Source organism: Ailuropoda melanoleuca, chromosome 9 (assembly GCF_002007445.2).
Source record: "Ailuropoda melanoleuca isolate Jingjing chromosome 9, ASM200744v2, whole genome shotgun sequence".
Taxonomy (NCBI): Eukaryota; Metazoa; Chordata; class Mammalia; order Carnivora; family Ursidae; genus Ailuropoda; species Ailuropoda melanoleuca.
Genome location: NC_048226.1, coordinates 8635524 through 8660799, shown reverse-complemented (window position 1 = coordinate 8660799; position 25276 = coordinate 8635524). Strand labels below are relative to the sequence as shown.

Sequence of the window (25276 nt, the reverse complement as noted above, 5' to 3'; positions counted from 1 at the left end):
CTGTCCATCCATCCATCCATCTGTCTATCCATCTGTCCATCTACCCATCCATCCATCAGTCTATCCATCTGTTCTCCCATCCATCCGTCCATCTGTCCATCCATTTCCAGAATAACAGTTCTCAGGATTTTCCCTTTCTACATATCTGACAAACAATGTTCATTCAGTGATACTGTCACATTATTGCCACTCATGCCAGTTGACTGTATAGATTAACGGGCTGCACGTTATGCAGGTTTCTGTGTGTCAGTTGAAATTTCTAGCTTTTTCTCATTCAGGATGGGAACTGCTGTTCTAGGTTAGATCAAGAACAACAAAAATGAATGAACAAACAAATAAAATGATGGCCCAGCTTCACTTTTATTATTGCCAACCTGGGTAAGGTAAAATTTAACATTAGTAATTCACATCACATTTCTCTAGATAATGCCTTCTTACATGGAGGAAACACAAGGAGCTAACTCTTGTAGAAAGCCATCCTGCCTATTCCATCCATGGTGATTTTTTTTCTCGTTCTATTGAAAATCTATCTATTGGCCAAATCAATCATGGAATGGCCACATTTTGATTCTTCAGCTGAATGGTTGAAGGGCTCGTGCACAGCAATTCATTAACATTCTTCCTGAGGACCATACAGTGCTGGGCGCAGCAGGTGATGGTGCTTTCCAGAGAAATGGAGAAGAACCTCTGACCTCAGAGCGGAAGACCTCAAAGGGCCCGAGTAGCTTGTTCTTCAGATAGGCATCCATGTCTGAAGAGGCTGGATCTCGCACTTGGGATAAGAATCCCAGATGAGAGTAAGTTTTTAGGGGAGGTCTGGTTAAAGCCACAGCCTGATTAGGACGTTTCAGTGAGGAAACCGTGATTAAGCATGCCCCCAGAGCAAATAAAACGTAATACATTTCACGACAGTTTTGATGGTTCCGCCTAAGGAAGGAATAGTTGCATTTTTTATGCATGTCAGTGTTACCTTATTGGTTTTATAAGACAGCATATCTGTTACTGCCTTCATGTTCAATCTTTATTACCTGTGATATTGCGTTGATTGAGGTGGGATGGCCAACGTTTGAACATCTCAAAAAAGGACTGCCTGAACTCTGCAGATGGAGATATTTATTAGCTATCCATTTTTAAAAATAATAAATATATACAGAGAGGGAAGAGCACACACTATGTTTTGTCTAGTTAGTAAACTGAATGGGGAAAAAAAATCCCTTTCATCATGGAGCCTAGCCAAAGTTACATTTTTTTTTCCTCCTGGAAAACTGTGCAAAGAGGAAGAATAAAATGTCGCTCTTTCTCTATCTCTATTGTTATTTTTTAATTTATTTTTGCCTAAATAAATAAATGCTATTATTTTTTTCCATTACAAACATAACTCCTTGCTTAAAGGCTGAACACCAGAATAATTATTTGGTCTGCTAGATACACAACAATGATCTTTCGTGGGCATGTACAGAGGGCTTTGTATTTGTAATTGGGCCATCAGTGATGCAGTAAAATTTTTGATCCTATCAGGTGAAGGGGAGGGTTACTCAATCGGTTTGGGGCAGCTTCCTTGAGATCCCACTGGGGACAATTCTAACAACTGAAATCTCTGCTCTCTGAAGAGGGCAGGAGACCCAAGGAATACTCAACACAAAGGGGATCATTATAAAATTTTGTCTTAACTCATTCAGGAGGATTCTAGATTCAGGAACATATGATTAGAGTATCTTATATCTAATATGCTTTACACTTCATGTCTTGTAGGAAGATTTAACTCCCATCTTGAAGCCAAACAAGGTTAGCAGCAGTCCAGGGAACTCTTGCAGGATGTGTCTGGCTAATAGTTTTATTACGCAGGGTTATGCAGGTTTGTTCGCTTAAAGGGTGTCAAGGGATTATATAAATTACCCACTTTTGAAAAAAATCAAAATAAAGGTTTACTTTCTGCCAGTAGAAGAGAGGATGTTAGAAACACATATTACGGCCATCGGTTCTCCTAATTCCTCTGAGATTTCTCTGGGCCTGAGATGACGGAGGACCGTAGATTCTTCCATGCAAGGTGTGCTGCCTCTTTGCTCTATCAGTGCCTTCAGTCATAGGACTACAGTAGTCCCCGTCTTATCTGTGGTTTTACTTCCGGTATCAGTGACCCATGGCCACCTGTGGCCTGGAAGCAGTTGAACCTCCTGACCTATCCTCAGAAAGTTAGTAGTAGCCTAACGTTAAGTCCCTCATCCATGTCATTCACCTCCCTCCATCTCCTCACATAGGGATTTTATCGTCTCACGTGCTCACAAGAAGAAGGGTGAGTACAGAACACTAAGATATTTTGAGAGAGAGAGAGAGAGAGAGAGACACCATTCACCTTACTTTTATTATAGTGTGTTGTTATAATTGTTCTATTTTATTATTAGTTATTATTGTTAATCTCTGTGTCTAGTTTATAAATTAAACTTTTTCATAGGTATGTATGTACAGGAAAAAGTAGGCAAACAGGGTTTGTACTCTCTGAGGTTTCAGGCATCTGATGGGGGTCTTGGAACGTATCCCTACAGATAAAGGGAACTGCTGTCATCTGATACAAAGGGAACGTTGTGGAATTGAAGTAACAAGAATGAGGGGGACCTGGGTGGCTCAGTCAGCTAAGCGGCTGGCTCTGGATTTCGATTCAGGTCATGATCTCAGGGTCCTGGTATCAAGTCCACGTTGGGCTCTGCACTCAGCGGGGAGTCTGCTTCATGATTCTCTCTCTTCCTCTGCCCCTCATCCTGCTCCTGTTCTCTCTCTCTTTCTCTCTAAAATAAATAAATAAATCTTAAAAAAAAAAGTGGCAAGAATGAGAGGTGAATAGGGAGAAAAGATCATCCTGCTTTCCTTGTTGGAAGGCAAATTGACTACCCCCTTGTATTGCTGCTTTTAAAAATGACTTAAACCCAATAACAAGGCTCAGAAGACTGTATGAGATGAGGCCAACTAATGTGATTAGTTAGCAATCTGAGGAAATGTGAACATCAACCCAGTTAACATTTGGAGAATGGACTTCCTTTAAAAAATGATGACTTTGAGAAGTGGACTACATAATCAAAATCATAATCATAATCAACTTCATTTGATTAAACATAATATCGTAATTGACATGGTCCGTATTACATAATTTATATTATGCCGTATTATAATGATTTGCATGTATGTGCCGGGCACTGAGCTCTCCATTTGTACCAGTTTCCTAATTCATATTTCTCCCAGTAATTGTATGTGAGTGATAGTCTCATTGTCCTAATTATGAGATGAGAACGTTGAGGCGGAGAGAGGTTGCCTACTCACCCAAGGGCTCACCACCACTCCGAGCCTGGTGGAGGCTGATTATCTTAGATTGTAGGTTGTTTGGAGAATTTTTAGGTTTATTGTAGGCTGTCATTTGCAGTTCAGTATTACGGGGAAGATGAAGTTGGAAAGAAAACAGATGGGAAATGGCAGCTGATTAGTCGTAGAATCAGACATATCAAGGTCCCACTGAGCGCCGCTCAGTCAAAGCCTTTATGAATTAATTATATTTTGCAGAATTAGTTAATCATGAACTTATAACACTTCTCACCTTTTTTACCTTAAAAGCTTAGTAAAATTTCATACATACCTTCAAGTGAACTACTGCTTCTCAGTATGGTCGTTCACAAATATCATTTGACCTGAGAAAATTGGGATTTTCTGCTTCTCTCTGACTTGTACCATAGTCTCCCCCCCCGCCCCCGTTATCTGCAGTTTTGCTTTCCATGGTTTTCGTTACCCTTGGTCAACTGCGTTCCAGAAATATTAAATGGAAAATTCCAGAAATAAACAATTCACATGTTTTAAGTTGGGTGCCATTCTGAGTAGCCTGATGAAATCTTGGGCCGTCCCACCCTGTCCTGCCTGGGACACGAATCATCCCTTATCCAGCGTATCCATATGTGTATGCTACCCGTCTGCTAGTTACATCTCATAGGTATGTATGGCTAGGGAAAAACATAGTATAAATAGGGTTCGGTACTATCTACAGTTTCAGCCATCCAGTGGGAGTCTTGGAATATATTCCCTGTGGATAAGGTCAGGAACTACTATATTCATTTATTTTGGCAGGTAACTTTTGCCTTCTTAGCTTATGGATGTGCAATAATCATGGGACCCTCTGTATATAACAGCCACCCTCTAACTGTGTCCAACTCTAGGACGTATTCTCAAGGAGAACAGATGTATCGTTATTTTCACAGAAGGTTCACATTTTTGAGCTTGCTGCAGGTTTGGTAAGATGAATAAGAATTACACTCCTCCTGGTCTTCTGAGATTTTTCTGGGTCCCATTTCACTTTGACCAAGGAGTGCAGACTCAAATACATGAGGGAAACAGAAGGCAAGGTCAGTGCAAGTGTTCGTTTGTCCCCAAGATCTATTCCCTACTCTAGCTTGCCTAAATATATGTAGCAACGAAATCTTCATTCACTATTTTTTATCAAACACTGAAAATAAATTTTCCAATTCTCATTGTCATACCTAGTTATAAAGGAATAAGAAAGATGTGGGGATATAAATTTGAGGTTCTATGAAATTTTGCCCAATTTAAGCCTTGATTCTTTTATAGAATTTTACTTCCTTAGGAAACAATCCTTATATTAGAATCGGCTTACATAGCTGCAGTGCCTAGTGACTTGCTACCTGTTGGAAACCCTAGAGCATTTCAAAATGAGGAAACAATTTTGAGTCAAGGTTTGAGCGTAGATTGATGACAAAAGCTTCCTGCTCCTGTGGAAGGCAGAGGAAAGAGCTCAAAAGCTGGATCAGTTTTGAATCAAGGCTGGAGACTCAGATATAGAGGAGTATTTACTGGACACTCAGTTCAATTTGGTCTCCTGATCTTGGGTGTCATTTGCAGCTGTGTAGACATGAAGAGGCCAATTATATATTAAAAACTGTAAATGGGTGTTTGTTGAACATAGAGCTTCCCAGGGGCCTCCCCATGGAGACTGGGACTCAGAGGGTCTGGGATGTCATTATTACCCCGTTTAACAGGTACCCTAGGAGATCCTTATTATCAGAGAATTTTGAGGTATTCTGCTGAGGGAAGGAAGATGTGGCCTGGCAGAATTAATTGGACTTTCCTGTGACTTTTCCTTGCAACTTCTTCTGGATTTCCTGAGTCTTTACTGCTAGTTCTGTAACATGGACATTTCAGCTCAGCACTGCCTTCCGGGGGCCCCCAGAATCTTCTTGATCTTTTGCCTGTCCACCAGCCTGCCTCTCAGGTCATAGCCACTTGCTATTTCTGCTATTAACCCTGAGTTTGTCATTTTGACCTACGTTCGAGATTTGGCAGTTTAGTGCCCAAACCATTCCAGCCCAAGAGGTTAAAGAATGATATGATCCTTTTCTCTTGTTTGTTTGTTTTTAGAAAAGTATGCTAACCAAATATATTTTTGGTCGGTGGACCTCAACCTTGAATGGGCTCTCCTGGGGAGCTTTAGAGATCATACCCCCGTTCCCATGATTCTGATGTAGGGCGTGGCCTGGGTGTCACGGTCACTAAAGGATGTAGGTGCCTCTAATGTGCTCCCTGGTTGAGACCCAGTGCTCTAGGATGTCCTACAACCACTGAACTTGTTCATAGGGAAGTGGAGCTGGATTTGTAACAAACTTTGCTTCAACCGTAGAAACCACCGAGCCATCTTTAAAGGGCTCGACCAAGGTAGCATATTGGTACCTAAACTCTCTTTTCGAGGAGAGAAGAAATTCCAGTGAACCCCTTTTATGCCTAGCCACTATTTTCCCCCACCCCCATCTGAGAAGAACATGTTAAAATATCTGGTATTTACATAGCACTTGTCTCCCTGGAGCGCACATACCATAGAGATTTTTTTAAAGATCTCATTAATCCTCACGGATTTTTTTTTATTTAAGATTTCACAGGAGTATCACACCCATATATAAATGTTGAAAACGCTATTTTAAAAATATGTATAAGTGCCATGATTTTCTAACTTAATATTTACATCCCATAACTGTTCATGTATATATGTGTGTGTATATATAGAGAAAACACATAAAATTATATAACATATATAAAACAAACGCCCCAATTGTACTTGCATTTGTCAGTAGTACTTTTCAAAGCCTTCTTTTATTCTTTTGTGCCCTGTTTTTCTTTCTCTTTCCCTTTGCAAAAATGTTCATCTCTCCTTATTGCTGGAATTCCCATGGCTACACTTTAAGGCAGTTCACTCGCTGTGGTTGCTGATTTCTCCTAAGCTCATGTTGGGAGTTGTCCCTGCAGTCAGACTGTGGGAGTGTCCAGTGCTTGAGATCTTCCCATACAGTGCCTCCCGCCCTACTCAGTCCATACAAATCTTTGCTGTCTGGTATTGGTTTCCTTTAGTCAGTTGCTTATACTCTGCATTGCATCAGTTGAACAATAAATAATGGTAATCCTATTTGCCAGCATCTATTTCATTTTTTTCAAAGATTTTATCTATCTACCTACCTATCTTTCTTTCTATCTATCTATCTATCTATCATCTATCTATTATCTATCTATCTATCTATCTATCTATCATCTATCTATCTAGCATGAGCAAAGGGAGAGGCAGAGGGAAAGGGAGAGAATCTTAAGCAGACTCCACACTGAGCATGGAGCCCAATGTGGGGCTCGATCTCATGACCCTGAGATCATGACCTGAGCCAAAATCAAGAGTCAGGTTCTTAACTGAGCCACCCGGGCGCCCCGCTGGCATCTATTTCAAAAGGCCCAGTCATGAAGGAGTTGGGAACATAAACTTAAGGAGTCGGACAGATCTGGATTCAGATTCTACCATCTTAAATTAGATGACTACTCTGTGCCTCTTCTCTTGGGTTGTTGTGAGGATTAACTGAGCTAGTCATGCATCTTGTGGAGTGGAGTACATCCATGCTGTGCCTGATAAGGAATCAATAAAGTGATGTTCCTAGGACTCTGCCAAACCTCCAAGTTTTAGCCCCAGCATTTACTCTTTTTTTAAGATCTTTTCTGACTTCTACAGGGAGACTCCTTGACTTATTTCCTTGTTGCCTCATTTTCACTATTTATACCGTCTTTATCGACACTCCTTTATTTCTTTTGGTAGCATTTCTCTGTCCCCTAGACTATAAACTCTTGAGAGAAGGGATGTGACTTAAATCATTGTATCCCCACCGCCAGGTACATGAGCATATCTGAAAGCACGGCGCCAGGCAGGGAACTCGCTTCCTACATATACTTGGATGACTCACACTGAACCCTTGACTAGAAACTGCGTGTGAGCTTCTTCACTTGCTAGCTAGGAAGAAAGCACTAGATAAGGCATTCAGGCCTTCATGACCTTTTTCTAACTGGTCTTAAAGTGGACCTTTTCATAAATTTTGCAAGGTCTGGTTTTCAGAACGGAAATGCAGAAATTCTGTTCATCACAAAGTTTTGGCGCGCTGACGCTCAGGTGACTGAGGTTGTCCAGAGCGTGAGCAGCCGAGGGTGTAGTTTCTCAGCCTCCACTGCCAGAACGTGCACCTCAGACTCTTGGGCTCCCTTGCTTTGGTTCGGGTGAATTCCAGGGGCAGGTCAAGGTCCCCACAGAGGGGCTTGAAATCCTCTGTGATGGGCACCGCTACAAGTTTGCCTGTCCTTTCTCTTCTGGGGAGAAGATCATTTCGTGCATCTTGTAAAGAGTCTTAAGCGATCTTATCAGCCCTTACTGGCCCTTTAGGAGCAGAGTGTCCATTCTGATGGGATCTGAATTGGGCTGAATCCATCACTAGTAAGATTCCTCTCCTTGTTTCTTCCGAATTGCAGTGCTCATGTTTATGGAAGTTCCCTTCATCACCAAGGAATCACGAGCAAGGTTTGTGAATTCCTTAGCTGATAATTCGGTGATCATGGCATTAAAAAAGTGTTATATACAGTAGAGGTTAGAGGAACATGGCAGGTTTAGGAGAGACAAGTAATCTTGAAAGTGAACGGGAGCAGACTTTTTTCCCATCTCCCCTCCGTGAATCTCATTTGACTAAATGAAGTGGAGAAGGGGGAGAATTGTGATTGATATTTAAAATCATGTTTTCAGGGGCACCTGGGCGGCGCAGTCGTTAAGCGTCTGCCTTCGGCTCAGGGCGTGATCCTGGTGCTCTGGGATCGAGCCCCACATCAGGCTCCTCCGCTATGAGCCTGCTTCTTCCTCTCCCACTCCTCGTGCTTCTGTTCCCTCTCTCACTGGCTGTCTCTATCTCTGTCAAATAAATAAATAAAATCTTAAAAAAAATAAAAAAATAAAAAATAAAATCATGTTTTCAATAGTTGGTGAGGACAGAAGGTTGCAGTGGTGGTGGCTTCTCCATGTTAATGGTTTCCTCTTCAAGGCCTCTCCTTGCTACCATTTTCAAATGGCGATGTACTTCAGAGCAGAATATGGAGGAAATTTTGGACCATTTCAAGGGTGACATAATGTGTTGAAGAGTGACCCCCCCCAAAAGATATACATATGTCTGTGATTGTGACCCTGAAATTGTGACCTTGTTTGGAAAGAGGGTTTTTGCAGATATAATTAAGTTCATAATCTCAGGAGTGACAGATCATCCTTGAATCCCTGAGTGGGCCCTAAATCCGACGACAAGTGTCCTTATAAGAGACAGAAGAGAAAATACACAGAAATGAAGGCCGTAGGAAGAGGGAGGCAGAGATTGCAGGGAGGAGCCACAGGCCAATGTCTGGAGTCACCAGAAGCATGAAGAGGCAAGGGGTCTCCCTGAGAGCCTCCCCTAGAGTATGCCACTCTGCCCACATCTTGATATTGGACTTGTGGCATCCAGAGCTGTGACAGAATAAAGTTCCATTGTTCAAAGTCACTAGGTTTGTGATGATTTGTTCTGGCAAGTATGGGAAATGAGTACAGGTAACTAGAATATATATCAGGGAGACAGAGTGGCAAAGTCCATGGGTTTTGATGAATAAAAACCTTGGTTGAGGTGTACTTTCTCATACTACTTAGTAGCTTACATAGCCTTAGGCAAAAATATTCTCTCTGATATCTGATTGGTTGGTCTATTGATAGGTTCATTCATTAATTCATCATGTACTCAGTAATTTATTCAGTAAATACATAATGACTTCCTTCTGTGCTTCTGTGCTAGGCATTGTGGGAAGCAGATGCATTTCCTAACATTAAACCATTTTACATGTAGAGAAAAGAGAGCAGCTATTATAGTGTTTGTTACATTTTCTTATATCTGATTATAAATATTTTAATCAAGAAAATGCTAATTAGAGAATGTTTAGAAAATAGACAGGCAAAAATAAAGTAAAAGTAGCCTATTATTCTAGCCCCAAGGGATTAATCACAGGAAACATTTTAATAGATTTCCTTCCACCCATTTTTTAAAAGATTTTATTTATTTCAGAAAAAGAAAGAGGGAGCACGTGCACACAAGTTGCGGGGGGAGGAGCAGAGGGAGAAGCAGACTCCCCACTGAGCAGGGAGTCTGACGTGGGGCTTGATCCTAGAACTCTGGGATCATTACCTGAGCCAATTCTGGGATCACGACCTGAGCCGAAGGCAGACGCTTAACCGACTGAGCCACCCAGGCACACCGCCTTCCACCCATTTTATATACAGTTGTATTTTTATGCACATTTGAATGTCTATCCTACTTTAACATCACATTGAGTATCTCCCCATAAGGTGAGATGTTACTTTAAAATATCATTACAATGGCTTTACAGAGTCCTTTGTAGAGAATACTGTTCCCTGATTGAGTAGCATTTCGATTTCACCCGGATTTCTTATGCACACAAATACACATTTGTGCTCTGGGCATTTGCTCTAGGACCTGAAGAAGGGGTGCCTGACCCAGCTCAGGAGGCATCAAGGAGGAACTGAACGTGATGATGGTAGTGAGGCTCTCTTCACAAGGCCATTCCAAGTATCCAGTAAGGTCATCGAGACAAAAACTTCTTGTTTGATGTTTAGGAGGATTTCTCTCTCTCCCCTCACCCCCACCCTCTGTCTTTCTCTCTCTCTCCATCATCTGCTTTGATTTTTGATAAATAAAAATTAACATTGAAAAAAAGCACAAACCCCCAAATTGCTTGTAGTTTCACTTCTGTGAGATAAACACGGTTAATATTTTGATGTATAAATTTTCATCATTTTGCACGTGTATAGTTCTGCTTGCCATTTTTTCTTTTTATTATTTAAAAAAAAGATCATGTAACCCACTTTGTATTAATCTGTTTTTTTCCTCATATCAAAACTCTTCTGAGATGCCATTTTTAATGCCTGTATTTGTAAGTATTTTGTCACAGGGATGAAAAACAATTTATCTGCCACTCTGCTGTCATTAGAGTTTTAGTTACTTCTGTGAACAACGTTGTTGTTAGTCTTTGCCCATACCGTTCATTATAAGCTCAGAATTAATTCCCGTAATGGAATAGCTGGGTTGAGTCTCTTAACATTTTTCTCGCTTTTAATAAGTTGTACCAAACGGCCTTTGGAGGATTGTCCTGATTTGCACCTTTACTTGAAGTGTGTGAGAGTGCCTGTGTTCAGAGTATCTGTTCTGAAGGCCATAAGGAACACTACTAAGGCTAGGAATACTTACGTAACAGTGAGCTTTCTAATCGGGTTAAAACCTAGTAAGAACACGAAGGGCTTTGAGCAATGTGCTAAGAATTTTGAACCTTATTCTAATGGCAAAAGTACTATTTGAGTGTTTTTGTTTTTCTTTTGTTTCTGCCTTTAAATCTGGTGACTATTTTCAGTGGGTAGGATTTATCAGTCCAAAGGGAGGCAGTATTATCAAAGAAGAGGAAGGGAAAAAAAAGAGTGAAATATTTTCAGTGAAATGGAAATTGAGCATAACAGATGAAGGACAGAGAAAAAGCAAAGAAAAATTCATTCTCCTGTCTTGGTCTTTTGACATACAGGACGACCTCCTCCCCCTCCTCCTCCTTCCTCCTTCCTCCTTCTTTCTTCTTCCTCCTCCTCCTCCTTTTTCTTCTTTTTTAAAGATTTTATTAATGTATTTGAGAGAGAGAGAGAGAGCGAGCACAAGTCGGGGGGGGGGTGCAGAGGGAGAGGGAAAAGCAGACGCCCCACTGAGAAGGGAGCCTGACACAGGGCTCGATCCCAGGGTCCCGAGATCATGACCTGAGCTGAAGGCAGATACTTAACCAACTGAACCACCCAGGAGTCCCTAACATATGGGACTTCCTGATGGTTTCGTGACAATAATAACCACCATTTATTGAGTAACTATTATATGCTAGATGTTTTTTTCAGCTTTTATTGAATGTCCATAACAATTTGGGTTTTAAACCACATTTTATGGAAAAGGAGGGAAATGACTAGTCAGGTCACGTACCTTGTTCAAGATCATACAATTTGTAGATTATAGGGCTGGGAATAAAACTTACAGCAGTTGCTTCCAGATCCCACGCTCTTACTACTGCCCTACACTGGACATATGGGACTTCATGAGCAAGGACTTTTTTGGTTTTGTTATTAACTTCTATATCTGAGACCAAGGGCATCGTGGGCTTGGGTTGACATATGCAATGAGTCCCAACACAGTTACCTGCCTTGCACATTATTTCCTTTAGATTCTGCCAGACTAGTATCTTAGAACTAGAGGGAACTTCAGTGGCCACCTTGTTCGGCATCTCCTGTATGGAAGTCCTCATTCACATCTAAGATGGATACCTTCTGCTTCAAAACTTTACTGTATTACACTTGAAGGACTCACTTAATATAGCTGAGGAGTGGAATGAAAGAGAAAAAGTCACGTTTGTTTCTAGAGAGGTTAACCCTTGAGTAGAAAAAGTGACGTATAGATAGTGCCAGAGATAAGTCCAAGAGTCCGCTGTGTTGTTTTCAGCCTTAACCATCTTTCACAGCTTCGGAACTCTCGTGCTAGGGAGAGAGAAGAAATGTACTCCTGACCCATAACTGTGATGAGTTAACCTACTTTGGTAATATATTTATAATCCTTTTGAACTCCTTGGAGGAAAGATGCAATATGAATATAAAATAATAAGAGCCAACCTTCAAGCATTTTCTGAATGCCCAGGTGTGGTTTGAGGCTTAATGAATTTGTGTTAGTAAAATATTCTGAGATCTCAGTTGAAGGGAGCTAGAGAACACAAATGGCTATTAATTATTATTATTGTCAACTCCTGCCCAGAGTCATAGAGATGGATGGTCTCTGCCATTTTTTATCCCCACGAGAACAGCTACAGGTGCCAGTCCAGTGTGCCATAAATGTCTAATCCCTTAGAAGGATTAACTCCACATTGGTTGAAAAAAATAATGACTTCCCATAATCTATTCTGAATAAACTGCTCTGTCCCTCTCCTGTTCCATCTAGTGACTCTTGGCATCTCTAATGAAAATAAAGTGCTCTGAAACCCTGCCCGACCCTTTGTGTTTCACACTGGCTAGGCTGTAAAGAAACTTCACAGATTTGTATATTTATGTAACAGCAGAAGAGGAAGAAGTGGGGAAGTGGTTTGGCTTTATGTGTGGCATCTTTTGCCTACTTTGTGTCATACTCGTAGCTCCTGCCACCCAGGACTTCTACCCTAGGTCTATCTATGGGCAGCCTCTGCCAGGATTTTTATCAATTACTGTATTTGAAATGGTCTTAACTGCTCCAACAGAAGCTTCAGGAGTCAAGCCAAAATATGCTTCCTCGGTTTCACGCTTGTCCCAAGGAGGAAGGGGGAAAGTTGGTGGTTGTTTAACTCTGCCCCAATCACTGTCTGTTGTGATCAGATGAGCAGCACAATGGAGAGATTTGGGCAGATGGAATGGTTCAAGTACATCTCAAAAGTGATTACAGAAAAGTTTCATTGGTTTTTGAGATACAAACATTTAGCTGTTAAAATAAACAAACTTTTCCATCCCTACAATTATTGCTTGCCAATGCAGATGCAGCTCAGATGAATCCCAGCTCATCTTGAATGCGGTGCTGATGTCTCCAAATGAAGCTTTTTGCTATTTTAGCCAGAGAGGGAGCCGCTGGTATTCAGCTGAACGATCTTGTGACCACATCCTCCCTGTTTTCCAGTGAAGTTTGAAGGACATTTCCAATCAGGTTAATGAGGACCTGCTGATTCAGGCCTGAAATGGTTTGTTTACAACCCTCCACTTGTCTGTCCATGAAGAGCCCTTCTCTTTCATCTGCCAGCCAATCACAGCCTGCCAGTGTAACATCTGGCTTGAGCAGCTGCCAAGAGAGGAAGCACACTTTCTGTCCCCTCCAGCTAGTAGCAAGTGTGTGTAATTGAGAACCTGTAATTGCAAGAGCGCACGGACCTAGGCAGAAACAGTGAGGAGGAGCTGAGACAGGAGACAAGGAGGCAGGGGCGCTGCCTTTGTGGGACTTGGAAGGTGGTAAGAATCACACAGTGTAGGGCAGCCATTCCATTTCATTCGTGCTTCCGTAGAGAGGTTCTTGTAACACATCCGACGACACCGGTGCCACTTTTTAATTAGATGAAAGTAACAACACACAAGAAAAACAAAAAACAAGACAGAAAACAAAGAAAACACAAACAAGAAAACTTAATATGTTCTTATACTGAAAATGTAAGGGATCGTTTATGCATCTGGGAGGTGTTTTTTTGAGCCTGTGACTAAGTCCCCCTTGAGCCCAAATTTATTCTTACAGAGGCACGTGGCAGGAGAGGATAGAAACTGGTTTGTCGCTTCCCCCTTCCCATGCAAGCTCGCTGCCCTGGGCACACTGAACTGCTGCCGCCTGAGCAGAAGATTCATTTCACAAGGATGGTCTATTAGCCATGTATTCCGTATCTTTTCAAGAAATTCCCGAGTTCTCCCCTCTCTTGGGGTCTGTTTCCTCTCCACGATTGTGCTCCTCACCCAGGCTGGTTGCTCTAAGGCGGCTCTGCTGAGAACATGTTCAAAGCTCTGGGTGAAGCTAGGTAAGGAACCCTGAAGGTGACTGAGAAAGTCTGGAAAGTCTCCTCGATTTTTCCAGTTTGTCTTCCCATCTCTGCAGCCCCCACCTCACTTAGGACCTCTGTTCTTGTGAGTTTCCACCTGCTATTGACTTGTGAAGCGTGGAGCAACTAACTTTGAGCCTCAGTAATCTCTGAGAACGCCTCGCAAAGAACAGAGCAGAGCCCACGGGAAGCCAAGTGCGAGGCAATGGGCAAAGTGGACTGTGCCAAGTGTTACAATCAAAGCATCTTGAGCAAGATGTTGGCTGACATATTGATGATCCCATCAGACTTTTGCCTGGACTTGATGACAGCATGCTTAGGACAAGTACAACAAAATAATATTGTTCTCGAAAATTGAGATTGCAGTTTAGCATTTCATGATATGTTGTTTTTAATATGGTGGTTACAGGGGAGTGTTAGGTCCTGTTATTCAACAAACATTTACTGAATCCCAGGGATTTGGATGGAGGATATAATGGGAGCAAGACAGACATAGCTTCCATGTAAACTAAAATAAGTGTTCTGAGTCAATAGTCGTGATTTCTGATGGAAAATAACTTCTCTCCCAGGAGGAGATACATGAACTGACATGACAAGGATGGCAAAGAGGCAGTGATGATACACGTGCAGTCCAGTGGTGAGATGGCAGAGCATGTTCAAAGGCCCTGTGGTGGGAAAAGAATGTGGTATGATTGAAGAACTAAAGAAGACAAGAGTGGCCCCCAAGAAGCAGGTGCCTTAGGTTGAGTTCCCTGGCGTAGCAGCCTCTGAGAAGAGAGAGAGAGATCTGTGGGCAGGAAGTTTCCCGGTGAGTGTGCTGAGGACCAACACGCAAGGAATAGGCAGAGGGCAGAATGGGCTGCAAGGCAGTAGCAACAGAGGCCTTATGTGTTTCCTTAGATTGTTCTGCAACTGAGACACTCTTCAGAGCCCCGAGGCTAGGGGGCCCACCCTTTCCGTTCCCACATAGAAGATCTTGTAGGTTATGCCCAGGGAGGAGATGTGACCAAGGATAGGACAGATTCGGGGGCTGAAAGAAGTAATTCTCAGAGGAAAACTCAGCTTCGAGCTATGCAGGCTTCTTTGGGAAAGGTTCACTTATCTGTGCATACTGGCTAAAGGCATCTCCCCACAATCCTCCGTCTGCGTCTTCGGCGCTCTTGTAAAACTACCTTGCGTGGTTATTGCATTCTCTACTCTAAATGCGGAAGAAGAATTAATTTTGAATGGATGAATCTGTACCTGGCATGAAAATTAAATACAGTTTAATATGTATCAAGAGTTGGCAAATGGTGGCCCACGGGCCAAATCTGACCCGCTCCTTGTGCCTTCAAGTCACTCCTTTGGTAAAATCTTCCCTAACTCACCCAGTTCTGTCTCGCGCTGAGTTAGAGGTCGTTCCTCCCTACTTGTGCTTTGTGAACCACATCGCCATACTCGCTGTCACATTTTACTAAGATCGTGTATAAGTTTGCCTCGTTGGCAGGGCGGTGAAATATTGCAGACACGGACTGTGTCCATTCAGCTCTGGAACCTGAGCACCCAGCCCAGTCCATTTCCCACAGGAGGCACAAGACAGCTGTTTGCTGCATGAATGAAAGAGAAAAATGTGATAAATATCCTTGGTACGAGGGAAGAACTTGAGGAGAGCTGTGAGAATTACCATTTAACATTATTCAGAGTCTTTTATCTTAACTTTGTTTTCTCAACATTGTTCCTATCAGTAAGACATTGGTCAATGCAATTAATATCCATGTCTCTTTGGGATTCAAATGTTCTTTCTCCCTCCTTCTGCCTCCCTGCTTGTAGAGATCTCAACTTCGCCTGTCTCTCTTTGCCCCAGTCCTGCCAATGCTTTTATTCACCTTGGATCTCTGCACGCTGGTTCCTGGTGACCTTTGACAGTATCTTTACCTAGTGGCCTAGTTTCCAGCTGGAGTCTTAAATGACAATCCTCCCTGCATAGCTTTCCACATTCTTGTCTTTGCATGGCCTGCTAGAAGTTTATCTTCATGTCATGTTAAGCCATAGGACGGACTCACATGGTACTCCTCCGCCCTTTCCTGGAATTGGCCAGGATCAGTAGTCACCCAGCACTCTGCAGTTTTAACCACCCTGCCAGCCCTCGGGCCTGCCAGCTCTGCTTAGCTCTGATCTGCAGTCTTCCCTGCCCTTCTAGAACTGGCACCCAGAAGGCATTCTGTAAGCAGAAATGAGAGAGTGGGGAGATCACATCGCTAGGGTATGGCTACCCGGTACAACATGTTTCCAGACGCAAGTTCAGTCTGCCTGAAATCTTCTCCCTTCCTAGTGCAGCTCTTTGTTTGAAAAAGGAGTTTTTTTCCTCCAAAGGCAGGTTCTCCCCAGCGCTGTGACAGCTGAAGTGAAGCCCCAGCCCTGGGTGCTGACAGTGCAGTGGAGCCTAGTGCCAGTGAACAGCATGATGGCGGGCATCATAATGAACAGTGATGTGGCATTCTAGGCTCATCACGAACATTTTGTACCGTGCTGGATGAAAGCAGAATATGCATCTCATAAAGACACTTCTTAGAAACCCAGGTGTCTTTAGTGATGAGATGAGCTCAACATTGGTCAAGTCCCCCTGGTTTTTTAAAATGGCTGAAATCCAAGGGGAGCTGAAGGCTCAGGGGGCAAGGAGACATCATGTCAGATAGCAAGGCTAATACATTTGGTAGCCCCTTGATCTCAGCTCTAAAGGACCGAACTGCAAGATTAATATTATTTTTCCTACAGTTGTCCAAGGACTCATCCAACAACACTGTCCCCAATGTTGAATGTTGTGTTTATTCCTTGTCTAAATAGCCAAACTTACTTATTTGGAAGTAAGTCCCTGACCTGGTGACCCCTGGGAAGTGGAGAAAACCAGAAGCCAGCCCGATGGCATGGAGGGTGTTGGACCTGAATAATCCTTGAGAGAACACTGGTTTGCGGGGCACGTCTGTTTCATGTAAAGAGTTCTCAGAAGTGTCCGGATGGGTTTCAAGTCCCCTCCTTTGCCTTCCTCCCCACGGGTGGGTTTCACCTGGTTGAAGCAAAGAGCGAGAACACAAAACATCTTTAATCCTGAGCTTTTTTGTTCACTCCCCAATTGGGTTTCCGGTCATATTGGCCCACAATTTTAGTTGTGGTGTTTCAGCTAAACAACAGCTGGGAGTTGACAGCCAGCCAGCTGCAGCCTGCTAGAGCAAACACTTGAGCTCCTAAATGTATAAAAATGATAAAATGACTAGACATATAGGTTTCTAATTGCAGCCAGGATTCTGCAGCTGGGAAGTCACCAGAAGATATATATTCTGTGTTGTAATCCAGCAGTCATGCGCTCCACCCCAACTGAAGAGCTCTTCCCTTTCCCCCACCCCCAAGATTGCTGCCAAAATGTGAAGTCCGTTTCCAGCCTGCAAATGATGTTCACTTCTATTAAGGGGCTGACCCAGCTCCAGACTTGTAAACCCAGCCAAAGATGGAGCCAGGGAGATGGAGCAGTTGAAGTTCGAGGGGGACATGATGATAAGGTAATGTCAGAAATAAGACTCAGATGCGGGCCTCAGGTGAGATATGTGGGGGGTCACAAAGGCAGTCCCCCAGTCCAGCACCGCCTGGAACACCATCCACGAAGTGCAGAGTAGGGCCTCTTGTTTCCTCTGTTCAACCTTCCCACCCTCCTCCTCACTCCCCTCCCTCCCTCCTCTCTTTTCCCTTGTTCCTCTTATCTCTAGATGCACGCCTCCTTCCCTCATACAATGGGACAACTCACCATCCTTCTCTGCTGGGCCCGTTCCAGCAGTGGGGGGGCGTTCATCTTACTTGAATGTCTCTCCCAAGCGTGGAGAGGGCTTTCTTCTTCCTCTGTAGCGGACATTTCCCTGACATCAAATATTCATCCTTCCGCCTCTATATAGTTAATCTTCCAAGCATTTGTTCTTGATTTGGGAGGAAACACATGACCAAACTTGTGTAGTTCTTTTTCTTCTGCTTGAAATTTGGCTTGCACGACTGTCATTTCACAGTGGATTTAAAAAGCTGAGCACTTTCTTTGTTCTCTCATTCCCTGGAGGACTGAACTTCAGTCTATTGGACTAGTCTTAATAGCTGAAGGACCAGCAGGGCCGAGGGAGGAGGATGTGTGACAAAGGAGACCAAGAAAGGACAGTACCTCTGGAATAGTGGAAAGTATTATCTGGCTATGTCATTGGGCCTATGGCACTACACGCTCTGGCTTTTTGCTCTTTTGTACTAGAACAAAAATCCTTAATGGAAGGAGCCTTTTTTGGTGTGTGTTCTTCAGGGTCAAGCCCAGAACCTGACATCTAACGCGCACTTAAAAATAATGCTTATCAATGAACAGTGAGTGAATGAACTCCAGTCAAATCTGGTTGGATCTGTTTGTGCTAATAGTAATGCCTTACATTTGTAAGATTTTCCAAAATGTTTCCACATATATCATTTTACTTGATGTGACTATTAGTGAGTTGTCACTTTTTTCCTACACTTTCATGAATGAGCCAGGACGCATAAAAATAAACAAGTGCTTTGAAGGAGAGAATTTAATGTGAAGAAACAATGGCATAGATGATCCGGATGTATCATGTAACTGGCCTGTTGTGGTTTTAGATCACAGTCAGCAGATCATGGCCTGTGAACCAAATCTGGCCTGCAGGTCATTTTTGTAAAGTTTTATCAGAACACAGCCATGCTCATTCATTCTGTAATGTCTGTGGCTGTTTTCTACCTACAATGGCAGAGTTGAATAGTATGAGTGATGGTCACTCCCACAAGGCCTAAGATACTTTCTGTTCAGTCCTTGATAGAAAAGATGTGTTGACCTCTGGTCTAGATTTTACTAATAGCAGGTGCATGTGTCATGTTTAAGGATGTCAAAGAAGGTGGGGAAATCCTATCTGCCTTTGGAGCCCCTCTTGATCGTTGGGTGTGTTTTCTTTTTCTTTTCTTTTTTTAAAAAAGATTTGATTTATTTTTGTGAGAGAGAGAGAGAGAGAGAGAAAGAGAAAGAGAAAGAGAAAGAGAAAGAGAAAGAGAAAGAGAAAGAGAGAGTGCATGGAGCATAAGCGGTGGGGGGAGGGGCAGAGGGAGAAGCAGACTCCCTGGTGAGGAGGGAGCCGGATGCAGGACTGGATCCCAGGACCCTGCGATCATGACCTGAGCCAAAGGCAGACACTTAACCTTCTGAGCCACCCAGGTGCCCTGGGTGGTATTTTCTGATCAATGATCTACATAGTACACTTAAAAAGAAAGTTTAGAGAGTAAGCATGGGAAAATAAATGAAAACAACCCCTTCAGTCATCACATGGATGGAGGTTCGCTAGAGTACCCCGGGCTTTCCTCTCCAGTTTGTTGTGATATCTCGAACGGCTCAGCGGCTCAGCGTGAAGCACTCCCGAGAGCCCATTGTTCCACAAGGCATCTGTGATATCATGCAGCCTCCCTCCTTATCTCATACTTTCTGTTATCTTTACACTTGAGAAGTCACTCCACATGCAGTAATTAGGTCTGGGTGCCTTTCATCATCTGTGGAGTGGGTGCAGACTGCCTTCGCTCTGAGAACTTAATTTTTTCCCCAAAGGAATCCTGAGTAGAGCGAACATATGGGACCTCTCACACCTGTAGGCATTTCAGCAATTCCCTCTGATGAATCCATTTGTAACCCTCTGCTCAGTTATACAAACGGGTTCCTCTTCTTTTATTTTTCTTACAGCTTCTGAAAGATTTTGCCTTTGGCAGGGCCAGGAAGTCCTGAGATATCGTGAGATATCTGGTTAGCTATGGGGAAATTTTTGCATTTGGATGACTTTTTAACTTGGATAAGTTGGGGTGGATTTTTCTACAGGCCGATGCTTTTTATTTATCTGCATGACAGCACCAGCGTTCTAGAACAAGTCCAGTTCCAGGATTTTCAGTTTGCCTCTTTATCTTGGCGACTGTCATTTAGCCTTACTGGTTTTATCAGTGCGTTATAGGTAAGGAAACTGATTGCAAACTAGTTAAGTGACTTCCAGATTAGATTGAAATTCTGCAAGTAAAAAGAATATTGAAATATCCTGTTTCATGGAGGCATCTGCTGTGTTAAAATAGCATAGACTTTGGGATAAGAGGATGTGGGTTCAAGCCACATCTCCATCACGCATAAGCTCCAGGACTGTGGTTGATTTGCTCTGTAACTTCTCTGTGCCTCAGTTTCCTCTTCTGTGAGATCTGGATGATCACAATATCATCACCCTCACCCAATTCAACTCCATTCTATTCATTTTGACAAAATTCTCTTGAGCATATACTTTTTCTAGGCTCTCCGTCCAGCACCATGGTCATACCAAAATGTGATTTTTTTTTTCTCCTTCAGAGTTTACACTGTGCTGAGGAGTCAGATACACAGAAAGATGGTTTCATTATGATTTGGTGCAGATCCTATGGGATATGATCTGGGTTGTATAGGGACACGGGAGAAGGATGGTTTGCTCGGAGTGTCCAGGGAAACTTCCTCTGAGACATGATACCTGAACAGTGATTGGTTTAGTGTCATCAAGCTAAGAAGAGGAGTATTCGGGGAGGAAGGAGCTTGGGGGAAGGATATTGAGAGGTGTGTAGAGGACCCAGGGAAGAAGACAGACCGGCAGAATGTGAGTGGTGAAAGAGAACGAGAAACCCAGGATGACTGGAACACCCAAAGGACAATGGTATCATTTACAGAGCAGGTGATCTTTTGTTAGGAGGAGTCTCGTGGCCCCTTGAGAAACAGAAAAGAGTGCCTTGAACCCACCTTCCTTACTTGTGGAAGTTTTAAAGTCTCTTGATACTTTCAAGATTTCATGAGGCTTAAGTTCTCATGATCTCCTGAGTCTATACGCTTTCTTCTGTAATGCCGTGGGTTTCTACACAATATTTATCCACATGTGAAACTGTTCCGTTCACTTGTTGCTGCAAGTCACTCAGAGAAACATTCCTGAACACTGTAGATTCAACCCAAGGGCTTGTGGACAGATGGTGGTCACCATGGGTACCAGGAAAGAAAGTTTTCCAGATTATTTCCTTTACAGTTTTGTGCTCAAAACCTCCCTTGGCCTTTGTCCCTCCTGCATTTGGCCTCCTAGGAACCCTTGACTTTCCTCTTTACTCATTCTTTCACACTCTCTTGTTTTCTCCTCCTCTCCCCTCTTTCTCTGGAGCCTCAAACCACCCCCCAAGCCTCCCCACTCTCAGGCAGAGCGGTTGCTCCTTACTCTCTGAACCTTTGCTGTTCACTGGCAACCTGGCTCTTGAGACTTTGAGACAGAAGGTGAGTCGGGGAAGCATCACCTTTTACTCTGTTTATTAAAGTTTTCCTGTGGAAGATAGTTCAGGTTCAAGTGTACTCTCTGGTTTTGCTCCTCTTAGGAAATGCTTCTCAGAAGCAGTAGTTTTGTAGGTCATCCTGTCCTTTCCCTAATGTTCATATTTAAAGATAGGTGATTGTTGAGTATTATTCTCCCCTCTTCACTGGCTGCAGGATAGGTCCTGCAGGATAATGTCTCAGTTTTGGGCTGAGGAGCTCAGTTTGTCCTAGTGGGCTGTCCTAGAGAGGATTCCCAGGCTAGGTAGTCACACAATTAAAAAATCCCAGTTCCATTGCTACGGCCTGTGCCTTTATTCTGCTAGCTTCCCCAAAGGTCTATGCCATTGATCACAAAATTAAACAGGTGTGAATGACCCTGAAAAATCTATCACCGCCATGGGAACGTCAGCCTACTCTTACATCAGCGCATTCATTGGCCATGAAAATCTTTCTTTAGCTAGCACTAGGGTTTTTGCCTGATTTTTATGACTGGGATAATAAGGCCAGGACCCTTTTGCTTGTGACAAAAACTCATGAAAACTAGTTTAAGTCAAAAAGAGAATCAATGCTCATTTATCAGAAAAATACAAGGGGACAATGGACTTTCTCTCCTCCCTGCATTCCTCCCTTTAAACCTGTCCATTCTCTTTTTCCTGGTTAGGCTTCCCAGATGATAGCAGAGATGATCACCAGAAGATCATCTGCTCAACTATTCATAGCCATTCAGTACTCATGGTTTCTAGATAGGGTTCCTCTTCCTTGACAATTTTAGCAGCAGTCCTGGGAGAGCCTTTGACTGTTTGAGTCATGTGCATATCCAAGAACCATTGAGTGGGTGTGAAGGAACGTGGCACTCTGATTGGCCAGATCTGGGTCATATGGTCAGCCCTGTAACTTAACAGGAAATGAGCCCATCCTGAAGCATTGGGAATGAGCATGAAGAATACCGACTCACCCAACACATGCTGGATTTATGCTTCCAATCTCAATGAATAGGATCCAGTCCTGGTAGAGTGGGGTCCAGTCCTCACACCCTGCTCAGCTCTGTCAACTCTTAGGCACTGGATCCTGATCCATACCCAAGTTGTTGATTGGGATCCAGTAGTGAGACTGCCTATGGTTAGTGTAGTGCCATAACTACCTGTGGATAGACATCAACAGTGCATGGCTGCTGTCATAGTATCTAACTGTCCTCATATATATGGAAAGAAGGGTAGTTCTAAATAGAAGTATTAACACATGTATATAGTCTTTTATATGCGTATATAGTCTTTATATATAAAATACTAGATTTTATGAAAGTAGATATGCACATATATAGTCTTTTACTTGGGAGCACTGATCTTTGAAAAATAATTCTCAATAATTCCCATTTCATAACAGTTATACCAGGAGCCATTATTACTCATGTATTTGTTTTGTTTATAAAATAATTCACACATACTCTAATGCAGAGAATAATGTGAAGAATACACTTACAACTAATGCTAATACTTGACAAATTGTAATGCTTTTACATATTTGTTTGAGGTTTATTTTTAAATAAAGAAATAAGGGTTGAAGCCTCCTTGTATCCGTTCAAAATCCAATTTCCATCCTTTCCTCTCCAAGATTACAAATGTACTGAGCTGGTGTTAGTCATTCATATCTCTCTATCCATTTCTCTATCTGCTTCTGCTTTTGAATTTTCTCTTTGCTTTTTTTGGTAAATTTTTCTATGTCTGTATATGACTAACTGACAATGTTTTTATAGAAAATGTTAAGTTCTCCATTAATTAAAAGTAAACACACATACACACTACCACCACCACCACCCAGAAAAGCACCCTAAAATTAACAACAACAACAAAAAATCCTCAAATGTAACTTTTTCCAGGTTGATCTACCAGCTTTTGCGAGATGTTTGTAAAAAAAAAAGAAAGAAAAGAAAAGAAACAAAAAACTCCCACTATGATTGTGATCTTGTGAATTTCTGCTTGTACTTATTTTTGCTTTTGTGTTTTGAAGTGATGTTGCTAGGGATATACATATCCATGGTTTTTGAGAGTTTCTAGTGCATTGTTCCTTTGAGGGTTATATTTTGTCTCCCTTTATTCTGATTAATGATTTTGCTGTGAAGATTTTTTCCATGTAGTAGTAATTGTTAGAGGTTTGTTTATTACTCAGTTTTCTCTTATTTTGTGTTTGCTGATCATCTCTCTTTTCCCATTTTATTATTTTTTATTCTTTTTTGATGTGTATTCCATTCATCTTCTTTCTTTGGATTTACTCCATTTTTTTCCTTTTTGATCCTTGATTTGAAGAAATTCATTTTATGATATTTATCATTTACAGTATAAATTTGATAAGCATTATTTCCTTATATTTCTACCTATTTTGTGATTTCCAACATTATTTCTTTAAACCCATGGATTGATTAAATTCTGTCTTTAGGGATCTGATGGTGGTAGAGGTGGTTATTATTATTAAAATAATTGTTCTTATAAACTTTGAGGTAATGCTTGATTTCTAATTCAGTCTCATTGCGATCAGGGCACCTGCGCTATATGGGAATCGTTCTTTAATATTTAGTGAATCTTCTTTATGACATATATGGTACCAGACAAATTTTTTTGAAGGTTTGATATATGGCATAAGGATGGACATATTCTCTGTTGGGAGCAGAATTATTTAAGATCAAGCTTTTCAATTACATTATTTAAAGTTTTATTTTTTATTTTTTTTCTAATTGATTTATCAGTTTTTAAAGGAAGTTTATTAAAAATATCCCAATATTATATGTCCTTGGAACTATTTTACCTTGTCTCATGTTTTTGTCTTAAATTTAATTTCCCCCAATAGTAGTATGGCTAAGTCAGATAGACATATCTCTAATGAATCTTTTTTTCCCCCCAAAGATGTGTTTTCAACCTTTCTCTGGTAATTTAAGTATTCTTCTTCTAAGTATTATGTAGCCAAGGTGTTTGTTTTGTTTTAGAAAATCCAATAAATAGGGGCGCCTGGGTGGCACAGCGGTTAAGCGTCTGCCTTCGGCTCAGGGCATGATCCCGGCGTTATGGGATCGAGCCCCACATCAGGCTCCTCCGCTATGAGCCTGCTTCTTCCTCTCCCACTCCCCCTGCTTGTGTTCCCTCTCTCACTGGCTGTATCTATCTCTGTCAAATAAATAAATAAAATCTTTAAAAAAAAAAAGAAAAAAAAAAAAAGAAAATCCAATAAATAGTAGCATCTTTTAAAAGATTACTTAATTTTATGTTTACTGTAAGTGCTGAGCTATTTGGATTAATTTCTTTCATCGTGTATTGTGCTATTTATTTAACATAATTTTTTCTTTGCTTACTTTTTTTAACCCCACCATTTCTACCTCTGTTGGTTTATAGATTTTTAAAAATTCCTTTTTTTTCCCCCTCTGCCAGATTGGAAGTTACTAATTATTTTTTTACTATTTTTAAAAAGTTTTCCTTAATTAAAGAATATTGAAGTGTAATATACATACAGAAAATTGCACACAACAAAAGTGAATTTATCACAAATTGAACATTCATGTACCTCACATACAAGAAATAAAACATTGTTAGGGTTCCTGGGTGGCTCAGTTGATTAAGCTTTGGACTCTTGATTTCAGCTCAGGTCATGATCTTGGGGTCCTGGGTGGAGCCCCAGGTGGGGTTGTGACCTCAGGGTGGAGTCTGCTTGAGATTCTCTCTCTCCCTCTGCCCCCCTAAAATAAATAAATAAATAAACTCCTAAAAAAAGAAATAAAACATTGCCAGTATTTCAGAAGAACAAAGAATTAGTGTATTTTAAAAATAAATCTTTAAAGTTACGTTCCACTCTCAGAAGCTTCCTGCTCCTATGTTCAAACCCAGCCTCCAGGACATGTCCCTATCCTTCCAGCCTGCAACTAGCAACATAGAAAAGAAGAATTATGTATCATTTTATTACCCTATACAC

At 41.8% G+C, this 25276-nt stretch overlaps 1 protein-coding gene across 1 annotated transcript in view; it reads left to right on the top strand.

Moving 5' to 3' along the window:
* AGBL1 (ATP/GTP binding protein like 1) overlaps positions 1-25276 on the top strand; it is a 637395-nt gene that overhangs the window by 266003 nt on the left and 346116 nt on the right. The window lies entirely within an intron of this gene.